This window comes from Lytechinus pictus, chromosome 18, assembly GCF_037042905.1.
Source record: "Lytechinus pictus isolate F3 Inbred chromosome 18, Lp3.0, whole genome shotgun sequence".
Lineage (NCBI taxonomy): Eukaryota > Metazoa > Echinodermata > Echinoidea > Temnopleuroida > Toxopneustidae > Lytechinus > Lytechinus pictus.
This window is the reverse complement of record NC_087262.1, coordinates 19,070,406-19,082,566: the sequence shown is the minus strand read 5'-3', so window position 1 is coordinate 19,082,566 and position 12,161 is coordinate 19,070,406. Positions and strand designations below refer to the sequence as shown.

Below are 12,161 nucleotides of genomic sequence, written 5' to 3'. Positions count from 1 at the left end.
CATCGACTCTCTCATTTGCATATCGCCGAGTTGTGCGTTTAACTGTTTTATGAAAAATAAGCAAAACTTAAAAACGTCATAACTTTCTTATTTTACATCCGATTTTGATGAAATTTGTAGCGTTATGTTTGTTTTATTTTTCTCTATCGATTCAAATCAACAATTTTCTGGGGTGGACTTGGCCTTTAACAACAAGGATCTTTCAGCAGCATAACGGTACCCTATACACTAACATCCAAGTAATACCCTAAACTTGCTGTATCCGTCAATGTGAATTTAAAAAGACTCCTAATTAGCATGATAACTCTTCAGTCTTCCTGTTTTCACAGAACACAATTACCTCCCCCATCAATATTTCCGCTCCTACAATATCATTTCACATGCAGAGAAGTTACCCTGCTGGATACATGTAAGACAGTTAACAATTACCGTGTTTACACATGCATCGGCTTTTGGTTCAGAACCAAAAGCCGATGCAGAATCGGCTTTTGGTTTATCTTGCACCGCGTTTACACGCTGTCACAGCTTGCGGTGCAGAATCGGCTCGCGTGGCAAAAAAAAAAAAATGATCCGCTCACGAACAATATACGTGATAATAAAGATAACGCTGGATCCGTGCGCTTACAAGTATGTCATAATGGTAAAGTAAATGAAATGCGTGCTAATTGCCGATGCAGAATCGGCTTTCTGTTTACACGTAAAGAAAGCCGACTCTGCATCGGCTCGCGGTTCTGAACCTACTACTTTGGTGGTGCAAAATTGCAGATTCTGCACCGAGAGGCAATGCAAGTTAATCGCGTTTACACGCAACAAAAAAGCCGATTCTGCATCGTGTAAACACGGTAAATATTAATATATGTTCAAGATTTTTTTTACATTGCTTGATACTGGGTACCAATGACAAAACTGAAACAAAAATTAATGTAAGCACCTGTAGCGAACACCAGAAATTGGGAAATTTGATCATGAGTTGATCACAGCCTTGTCAAGGATAATCCTACATTGTACAATCACTGTAATTAAAGTGACATTCAACAATCTATTAAGGCCACCGCACACCTTACAACTGTTCGCGATCCGATTTTGGAACAAATCGCATTTTCTGAAAATGTGAATGTTTTGGAACAAATCGCATTTTGCTTATTTTCTGAAAATGTGAATGGGACATATCATTTTATTTGAGGTTGAAATCAATTGAAAGAATACTAATATAACCATTTTGAAAGATTGCAAGCTTTTATTTTTGAGTAAAGGCCAAATTAGTTTCAAATCGTAGTCAATCGTACGACTGCTATGATGTCATTATGACTAGATATTGAATTCGCTTTTATTCTAAGGAGGATGATAGCATAGTCACAGATTTGAACATAGGTATTCGTACGATGATTTAGAACATTACACAGTAAGATATTCCAAGTCTCAATATTAGCATCAAAGTCTACTACATTTTATTCTGAAATCGAGTCGCCGATCAATCGTAAGGTGTGCGGTGGCCTTAATACACACTATACATGTGGTATATACCATTGATAATTTTCATTCCACATCCATTGCAACTTCAAGTTACAAAAAGTTGTATTGCTATTGATTAGTAACGAATGATGCATGTACTGTTTGTAGAAAGTAATATTCCATGCACTTTAAACTAAATGTCCCCATTACATGTATACAAGGATACATGTAGGTACATGTAGTACAGTACATCATGCAGTAAATTATTAATGAACAAGAAAAAGATGAAAGTAGGCCTACAGTGTCTATGTAACATGATAGTGATACAAGCACTTTGCTGAAATTGCTATCACATGATGGTACTTCATTCCTGTTGAGTTCGCAAAAACAATGTGGTACATGTACATCGTACATGGACATGTACTGTACATGTATTAACTACCTCCATAAAAACAATGACAAAAAAAAAACAGACACTAGGATACTTTTTTTACATTAATGGGGTGTTGCAAGAAACTTACGATCAATTGCAAATCTATTTTTGGTCCCTAAATCAATCATATGTCTTGTAGTTAATTGCAAATTTAATTGATTGCTAATCTACTTCTCCTTGAAACAGAAAGTTTGATCTGATTTGCAACAGCTAATGTTGATCTATCAGTTGTAAAATTGGAACAGAATATTTGCAATTGATCGCAATTATTTTCTTGCAACACCCCCTAAGACTACCTACATTATGTAGACAATGATGAATTAAGAATAGATTAAGATTATCAATTGATCATTGATTTGACTGCACATGAAAAAAAATAGGCACAGGTCTGATAAACAGCAGAGCTGCCAACAGTGTGCAACCCAAAAAGGAAATTATAACATTTGGCAAAAAAGGGGGAATTTTCAAACGAAAAAAGGATTTCTCAACACGACCCTTAAAACCAGAATTGCCAACCTCTGGGAATGAGAAAATGTATTCAGTGATGCTCAAAACTGTTATTTGAAATATTGGTTTACCTGAAATTACATTATTCATCCAATATATATACCTACATGTCATGTACATGTATTAAGTTTTATAAAATAGAGACATGTAGAGACTATTTTTCTCAATAGGATACACTTTTCTTTTTTCTTTTTATTATGAAGAAAGAAGTACGTAATGCCATATTAAACTTTATGGCAAAAAAAAGTTAATTACAGTTGGCAGCTCTGCAATGACCTTAAAAAACTTCAAGTTTATAAAGCACCCACAAGCATGTTCATTTTTGCCTATTCTTGAAAATCTCTTGTCCACTTGAATCTTTTAAATATTTTCATAAGATTATTATTTTTTCATTCTTCTTTGAGCTTGTTCTTCATATTGGGCACCTTCTGTACTGTGTTGATATTTGGGGGAAATGGAATGTAAAAAAAAAAATTAAAGCTGTTGGGAGTCCGAAGATGATGACCAAAGACCATGATACCAAATCTTCCTTCACAAATTTATGACAAATACATGTAGCGAAAGCTTTGATGCTTAATATTCATAATAAGAAACATAAAATGTAACGTTTCTGAGCTGTAACATGAAAAATCTATCAAGTACATGTACATGTAAATCCATATTAAAAGAAAGGCTTGCATAAAAGGAAAATGAAACCCTTGGAATGAGTTAGCTTGTGCGAAAAATAATGTAATTTGACAATGGGAAGATGTACACAACACTCAAATGCCCAATGCTCAACTTTCAAGTCCATTTTTTTTTCCAAAGTTTCATTGATCTTTTCTTATTCTTTGATTCTTCTGTTTTCACACCAGCTAAACACGTTCCCGGTGTTTCATTCTCTTTTAATGAGCAAGAATCTATAAGAGAATCTTTCTTTAAAGTACACTTGTCTTGTTCAAATCAGAATCAACGCCCACATTACAGATCAACAGGTTCATACAATTTACGTAATGCACATCATCATCACCATGACAACAAGATACTTGAAAATGTGGAGTCCATTTCTAATAGGCAAAATACATGTTGGCTTATTTATGCTAAAGTTTTTGAAAAACAATGAACTCAATTAAATCAACAAACCCACAAACAAACCTAAATGTACATACTCAGTCACGAAAATTGAGTATCCCCCCCACATTTTTTTTTTTTCAGGGATCAAAATCTAGTGATTTTGGTGCATTCTTTCACAAGATTTTGTTATATTTGATGATTTTTAAAGTAACTTCAACTTTCATCCTCCATGGAAGTACAGATAGATTTCAAAATCAGTTAAAAGGCTTTACAACATACATGTATATGGAAAGATAAATGGTTCATGTCTTAATTTATCTGATTCTCTTTTCACAAACCGCGCATCAACGGTCTTAGCTGTCATCCAATAACAATTGGAAGTGACTCTGCGGAATGAGTTTCTTTAATAAATGAGGAAAATATGTAATTGTTGCATGAGGAATTACTTGCTTTTATAGAAACGTCTATATTTCAGAAATTCGAAGCGGTGTGACCCAAATACCTTTAGCATCAATACAGCATACAGAAATTATCCCTAATCTAGGAAGTCAATTTTGAAAAAAAATTATAAGAGTTGCTTCCTTTTGACATGGGATGGTAGCATGTTGCATACAATACAAACCATGAAACCAATTTGATCAATTCAATGATATCACCATGAGAACTGCATACCTTTAGACAGTTATCTCTTCAGTATGCTTACAACAGGGGTGTGTTTCACAACACACCTTGACACAGTGAAAAAAATACACGGGGGCGGCGGGCGAATTCGCCCCGGAAATGCCTAAAGTCGCCCTCGAAATCACCCAAAATCATGCTTTCGGGGGCGACATAAAATCTGAATGTCGCCCCCGAAATTATTGCCGAGTGATAACAACTCAACGACCCACTAGCGCCATATGCTCGAGCTCCGCTTACCATTTAAAAATCATCCAAAATCCACACTCAAAATCATGAATAAGCCTTGAAAATAGCGAGGAGCGCAGTTTCAAATTCCGAAGTTGCGTCTTTTTTTCTGTACCACGTTTTTCCACACACATGGTACCAGGTATGGGAAAAAAAATCAACGCGACGGTCGGGAAACAGTTGCATGTATAGGGGTCCATTATGACTACCACCATGTGCAATTTCTAATGCACATGTTTCCCCTACAGATATCACAATTCTGTGATAAAATAATTCGAATTACACAGGAAATAAATCCCAGAGTCTAGTAACCTATCATTGGTGAGTTGTCATTCGGCTTTGCTTTTCAAAACGGCCTATTAACATCCAAAGTAACTTACCTTATTTATTAATTATAACTTAAAAATCATTTGTTTTATTTTTCTTGGGGATGTGGTAAATATCAGACAATAACTCATCAAACAAAGCTCTATTTTACAAGGCCGGCAGCAGGCGCACGCATTGGCGCTTGTATTAGCTAGCCAGTCTGAGCTCTGTCTCTCTGCCAGAGCTCTGGGGGACAATTCGCTCAGTAAAGGCCTCAATGATGGTGATTTTCTGTTTCAGACAGAGTTTGCATTTCAGGTATATTATTCAAAACTGCCAATAAAGTTTGATGATTTCTTCATTGTCATGTATATTTAAGTTCTTAATAAATACATTCTCACCAAATTTAGACTCCCCAATAGAGAAATGAAATTTTCATAGAGATCTGCGTTTTCAAAGAACTTCACAAAAAGTTAGGGTATGTGGGCCTTTATTACATGAACATGGCCGAGTACAGGGTATTGTACTGGAATAGGTGGAGTAGAAATTAGATATTGAATTCATTTATATCCAAGTCCAACTCACAGTCACACCCACACACACACACCCAAGATTCTAAGCATGAAAAAAATAACTTTAAAAATCATACAATATTAAACAAAAAGTAATAATTCATTAATAAGTGAACAGGTATTCCTCAAAATACAAAAAAGAAGCATTCAAAAAGAGCCCCCGAAATGCAAAAAGTAGCCCCCGAAAGGTAGAAATGGAGCCCCCGAAATTTGACAAAAAATTTAAAATGGAGCCCCCTAAAAAAAAAAAATATTTTTTCCCTGCCTTGACAGTGGTTTTCACTCACTAATTTTTTTTAGCCCCCCCCCCCCCTTTGTTTTACAGGATGATTTGACTCATCATGATGATCCTCAAAATGATCATTAATTAACAGAATATCGTTAATATTCACTACAGTGACATCTTACCTGAGAGATATCAGGTCCCCTATCTCTACCGGTAGGCTCCTCAGCTTGTTATACGACAGGTCTAATTTGACAAGATGAGTAAGCTGACAGATATCAGCAGGCACTCGGGTCAGTTGATTGTCAGTCATATACAGCACGGTTAAATGATTTAATTTCCAAAGCTGCGGACTGATATTGCGTATAGTACCTGGGGGAGAAATTGACAAGTTCTTTAAAAGCGTTTCTAAGCCAAATCGTCTGTCACATGGAAACCTCTTCTTTTTTTTATGTCTTTATGTACACCCTGTCCCTTACAGGTTAATACATGTACTTTGTTGTCAAGATATAAAGACATCTAAAACAGAAAAATGGGGATGATTTGTGAAAAACATAAAAAAGAACATCATTTCCAAAGAAACTAGAAGGAAAATTATCAAGGCAAGGTGGTTCCTGAACCACGAGTCTCGCCTGATATCGCGATCGACAAAATATGCAATATGATCTTTTGACCTTATCATTCTCATGGACACACGTGTAGTATTTGGATAATCAGGAGGGAAACTGATTGCTTACCTGTAAGTTCTAGACCCTCCCAATGTGACTTCTTGCCCCCAACCACCTCGTCCTGTGTCATGATACGATGACTCCTATCTCTTGATATCCCATTGTGGCCCTTGTGAGTGTTGATTCCGTTGTGGTGACTATGGTCGTACTTATCTTTATCATATTTATCTTTGGGCATCCTGGTGGCCACTGAGATACATAAGAGAGGAAGAGAAAGTAAGAAAATAAGCATTGATCAATTAAATGAAAAATCAACCAAACATTTTTACAATAACAATTCAACATCATCATTCATTCAGCATAATTATTAACGTCAACAAAGCACCATTACCCCCCCCCCCCCCATAAAGGATTATTAATGTCACCAGACACCAGCAATGGCAAAATCAAAGACAGTGGAATAATAATAGACATTTGTAGCTATTGTAGCCAAAGTGTCCATATTTTTCCCATTTTCAGGAAAATACTTTTAGCTTTACTTTTGCCCAGATTTAGATCTACTCTTTAATTTCTAGTTTAAAATTGATCTAGCCATGTTGGGCCCTGGAAATAGCACTGCATATATTTCTGCTCAAATAATGACTTAGTCCACTCACACTAGTGCGGGGTTAACTATACTAACCTCGCACTACGAACGGGATTACACAGTGGATTTTTTAGAAGTCGGTAAATATCGCTTCATAACAGAAGAAATGTTTGCCAAAACTTGTTTTCGCTACTCACCGCGACTCTTTTCGGTGAGTAGCTAAACATATGTGTATATTTTTTTTATTTTACGCATTGAAATTCCATTTTCACGGAAGTAAAAAGAAGCCCGATGGTGGCGCTATTAAAATTCACAACCTTAATTCAGCTTGTCGGTATTTTTATAATTGTCTAAATTCTTTGTATGATTATTCGATAAAATATGGGTACCAATAACTACAATACCTTTGAAAACAAACTTTAGATTATTTTGGGTGACAACACTTTTTTTGGAAATCATTTAAACCAACAACAAATTGAAAAAATTCTTTGCCTTGAACAAAACCAGCAGTACGAGCCTTTGTTCATTTGTCAACAAACGATATACCGGTACCAAAGTCACTCTATACAATAAAAAGACTAAACACTTCACTGATCGCATAACACTTTGCATCGATTTGCATGTAAAATAATTTGAGTGCCTAGTCTTTTCCATGCAGTGTCTTTGATATGAATATAAATCGCATGCCCTCTTTAGGTGAAATATTTCTATATCACTTCTGATATACGGCCCTCGTGAACAATAATTTGGAGAAATCAAGAGAAGGATCAAAAAGTGAGAAAGTGACTTCATATTGTTCGGTAAGTTTAATACAAGTTTGAATCTATCAACGGAGTGATTAGGCATCGAAATGTCATACAATCCCATGGAAGTGTTGCATGCGTTAACTTGTGCCTGTGATATTTTGTGCATGGCACATGTACAAATGTTTCCATAGGTGGACTTAGTCCAAACTCTCAGTCGGAGCGTCATTTCTGCTGTAGTTAGATTATAAACTGAAGTCAGTTATCAAAATTCATGCAAATGCACAGCTACATAACATGTATAGGCTCTTCTTGGTTCTCTTCAGGTAACACTACAGGCCATCGTCTGGCAGTAGAGGAGCTGGTCAGAAAATTGAGATCATCCCAGTTTACTTTCTCCGTTATTTTAGATTTCTCCAGACGAGAATTCTAGTAAAGTTCATTAACATGTCAAGAGCGGACACCAATCTAGTCAATGTAAACATATCAGGTTTCATATTAGCAATTCATAAAAAACGTAGAACATGAACCATGAACTGGCAGGAATTGATGTCACTGGATCTATTTTAGCACTCGCAATCCCTGTAATTGCCATTTGCTTTTCTGAATATCGCAATCGGGAACGGCTGTAGACTCTATTTCAGCTTCGATCTCGGGTCGTTTTTTTTCTCGAATTTTCACACATCGCTTCACTTAGATTCGCCATAATTTTGATATGGACTGAAGTAAGCGACCAAAATCATGCAAACATGCTGCAAACGAACAGGAGAGCTGACATAGGTCGTTAACTTCAGTCAATATCAAAATTACAGCAAATCCAAGGCAGCGAAGCAATATCTGGCTGAAAATTTTAACGATGGCATCAAGATCGAATCCGAAAATACAGCCGTTCCCAATTGCATTATTCAGAAAAATGGTGGGCATATTCACCTCGAGCCCTGCCTTGGCCTTGAAATTTGTTTGTGGACTTGCTACATGACATTTGCAAACAAATACTGGTGCCTGGTGGGGAAATTCTCTATAAGTATTACGACACGTTAAGTGTAAGTTATAGTTGACCGGTGCAAAAACTGCATATTATTAGGGGCCTGATTAAATTAGCGCCAAACTTTGCCAAAGAAATTTGTGCTGCCATGCCGACTGCCAGGCAAAAAGTGGCAATTAAATTATTTACCATGTTTACAGTCAATAGACTGATGACAATTTCATAATGCCTACTGCACATCAAATGTATAAAAATCATCATAAAATTATTTACCTGCGAGTGCTAGCTGCTTGCACGCTACCTATCCTACGACACAACTCAGTCACACTGCACTGGTACTGCTACAGTGCTAGGCATTCAATGAATTATTACACACGATTCTCTCCAATACATATCAAACAAAGGGTTTCCATTGGAAAGCGTTACTTACGAAACTTCACGTCCACAACACGCAAATTCAATGCCAATTTCTACAACATACACCAAAGGATCACACTCAGTAAATGGCTCTAAAATTGCTTTGATAATTAAACTTACCTTCATTGAGTCGGTTTTCACCAGTTCAGGAGGCAAAAAGACAAATAGCACATTTAACTTTTATGTTTTCTTTCCACAATTTCACAAAATGGCAGGCAAATTACGGGTAAATGAACCTTACGTACGTTCGCGCGTCCGAATTGATGGCGCACGTGCACGCACATACAATATATACGCCGCGCGCGCGCACGGACCATTCTCGTTATTTTCTCTATAAAAAAAAGGAAATCCAAAACTAAAGGGGGGCGCTTGCATAGATTTTTTTTTTTTACATAGGGGCCAAGAGCATCTTTTCGAGGGGTCGAATAAACTGGGGAGACTTCGGCCAGCGAAAGGGCGTGGAAAGAGTAGTTACATCCAAGGCCTGGAGATATATAAATATTAGTGCATGAAAAATGGTGCAACAATTAGTCTTTCTTTATTCACTTTTTTTTTTTGGGGGGGGGGTAGGGGTGTTAGGATAGGAATATGAAAAAAGAGGTATATTTGCTATGGATGGTATTTCGGTTTACCTGCAATCTAATGTGGTAGGCCTACAATTCTAAATATCTTCCTCGTGGCTGGCCAGAAAAACAAAACAAAAACGAAAATGTAGGTAAAAAAGGTATACAATGTGTAAAAACAGGAAAAAATAAGGGGGCGATTGCCTTGTCCGTGCCAGATTTTCCATTTGGCCAGACCAAGCAATCAAACTGGGCAATTCAACATATAAAGGTGAATCCATGCAGGTGGGGACCCAGCCCCCCCCCCCCCCCCCCCCCCCATTGGCGGAGCAAAAAAAGGGGGAAAGAAAGAGAGAAAAGAAAAAGAGGGGGATAGAGAGGAGAAAGACTAGTAATTAGGTGAAGGGAAGACTTGGAAAAAAAATACATTCGTGTCACCATATAAAATTATCGCTCGCGCTTCACGTTCGCATCTCATGTTTGATGATATAATAGGCTATCGTATTAGCTATAATATATGGAGCTTAAAATATCAAATTTTGAAGTAAATATGCAAAACATATTTCAGCTCTGTCGAGCTTTTATTATTTTGATTTACAAATTGATTTGCTCTATTTTATGGTCTGACTATGATCTTCAGCTCGCGCTGTGCGCTCACATTTTGATCTGTAAGTTATGTATACCACGTATTAATTAATTAATTATTCTATAACAAACTACTTAAAATCCCCTTTTCATATTAGTATATAAAAATCTCTATCTCTAAAAATAATCTTATTCATATTTACAATTATAGTGCTTAAATTATCCAGTTTTCAGGCCTTAATATCAACAAATTTCGCGCTCTCATTAAGCCTATAAGATAATAACATTTTTATGAATTCCTATTAAATTTTCTTTTTTTTCAGAATGGAATATCGACAAGTTTCATCTCGCGATTAGGAAGAAAAATAGGGACGACAGTCATCATTTTCATATGATGACAAAATTTTCTTAAAATGTCCCGGCCTTCCTAGATAAAAATGATAATTTAAAAATATCAGCTCGCGCTTCGCACTCACATCATTTATTAAGTGCGATCCATATCCACTTCAGGTCTAAATCTAATTTTATTTCCGCTCGCACTTCGCGCTCGCATCAATTCTTTAATTAAATACCTACCTTGTTCATGATGTCAAAAAGTGCTTAGAATGTCCATTTTTTAGATCGGAATGTCAAAAATTTTCAGCTCGCGCTTCGCGCTCACAATATTTTAATGTTGAATCGTCTTCATGGCTAACTGCAAACAGTAAAACAGATCCCTTTTCGATCAGGCCAATAAAGAAAAAATTATTTAGTTACAAGGGCATCACAAACGTTGCCAAGAATGGTCAATTTTCAGGACAATTAAAATCCATGAAAATAGAAAAAATAGCTCGCGCTCGTACTATTTAAATAAGGCTTATGAAATTATTATACTTTCTTATTGTTTTACAAAAATAAAGCTAAGAAGTGACTGTTAGGAATTAAAAACAAATAAAAGTCAGCTTTGAGCGGCCGATCGAGGAAAATATGGGTGATTTTTTTTTTACACCCCCTCCCCCTATTGGCGAAAGCTGGATCCGCCCCTGATTCAATGTTTTTCATATTTTGTTTAAAGCTATATGCAAGCTTTGGGGTACCTTTAAGCAATATTTATCTAATGAATTCCAGCATTTAGTGCCAATAAACGTAAATACCTTATTTGCAAAAACGGCTCTTGTCAATGGAATGTGAAAATAGTCTGAATGTCTCATTGGGTGATTACGTATGGAGTTTTTTTTAAGTGAATGAATTTTAAAAGAATATGTTTAGCATTTTTTTGCGTTGTATTTAAACATCAATTGTCCTAATTAATTGAAAGTAAAAAAGATCATCGACTTTCAATATTTTATTAGCAAAGAAATTGGATAAAGGTGATCTAACTTTTTTTATACAGAATGTCCATTTTTTCAGATAGGAATTAAAAAATTATTGTTCTGCGCGACCCCCCCCCCCCAAAAAAAAAAAGAGAGAGAAATATGCCAACATCAGAGATCACATTTTTCTCCTCAAATTCATGTTAATTCTGGGTCTAGAATAACGTTTTGAAAATGTTACAATACTGCAATCGTGGTAATTCGGAAGGCATTCCTTTAAATGTGACAATTCGATGGGGCGCAGAAGACGAAAAAAAAAAAGGGGGGGGGGGAATGAAGAATAATGAAAATGCACACAATAAATACACATATCAAGATTTTATGGAGCTCATTGTTTTGTTCCGTCGCATGAATATTTTTCCTCTCAGGTTTGCATTAGAAAAAAAATTATTATATAATTTTTTTTACATACTTATGACAAGGCTCGACATTAGCGGTGGCCCGGTGGCCCGGGGCCACCAAAAATTCACCTCGGGCAACCATTATTGATAAAATGTTAAGTTTTGGTGGCCCGAATCGGGCCACCAATAATTTTCAAAGTAGCGCAATTTTTCTCCCAATTTTGCACGCATTTATCAACTTTCTACAGCTCAAATTGCAAGCCAATTCGTCATGCGCCCTTTTTGTTGATCTACACACAAATACACACACACACAAAGTTTGCATATTAGGCCTACAGCTATAGCATACAGTAGCTATTATCCAGCCAGCCGCGCCGGCCGGCTGGCGTGAGCTTTGCATGAAGCCACTGCATAGCTCTAGATCTAGCTCAGCCTATTCAGACTCAGGGAGCTGCGATACAAAATGTTG

At 36.4% G+C, this 12,161-nt stretch overlaps 1 long non-coding RNA gene across 2 annotated transcripts; it reads right to left on the bottom strand.

Annotated features, from left to right (window-relative positions):
- Positions 1-2,299: 2,299 nt before the first annotated feature.
- LOC129281238 (uncharacterized) lies at positions 2,300-9,101 on the bottom strand. 2 transcript variants are annotated; one of them, XR_010296512.1, is made up of 4 exons: positions 8,972-9,101; positions 6,190-6,369; positions 5,531-5,824; positions 2,300-4,389 (listed from the first exon to the last, which is right to left on the bottom strand). It is a non-coding gene; the product is annotated as an uncharacterized LOC129281238 (long non-coding RNA). The 2 variants fall into 2 exon arrangements; XR_010296511.1 differs by having other exon boundaries at positions 2,300-5,824; positions 8,972-9,100.
- Between the last annotated feature and the right edge of the window lie 3,060 nt (positions 9,102-12,161).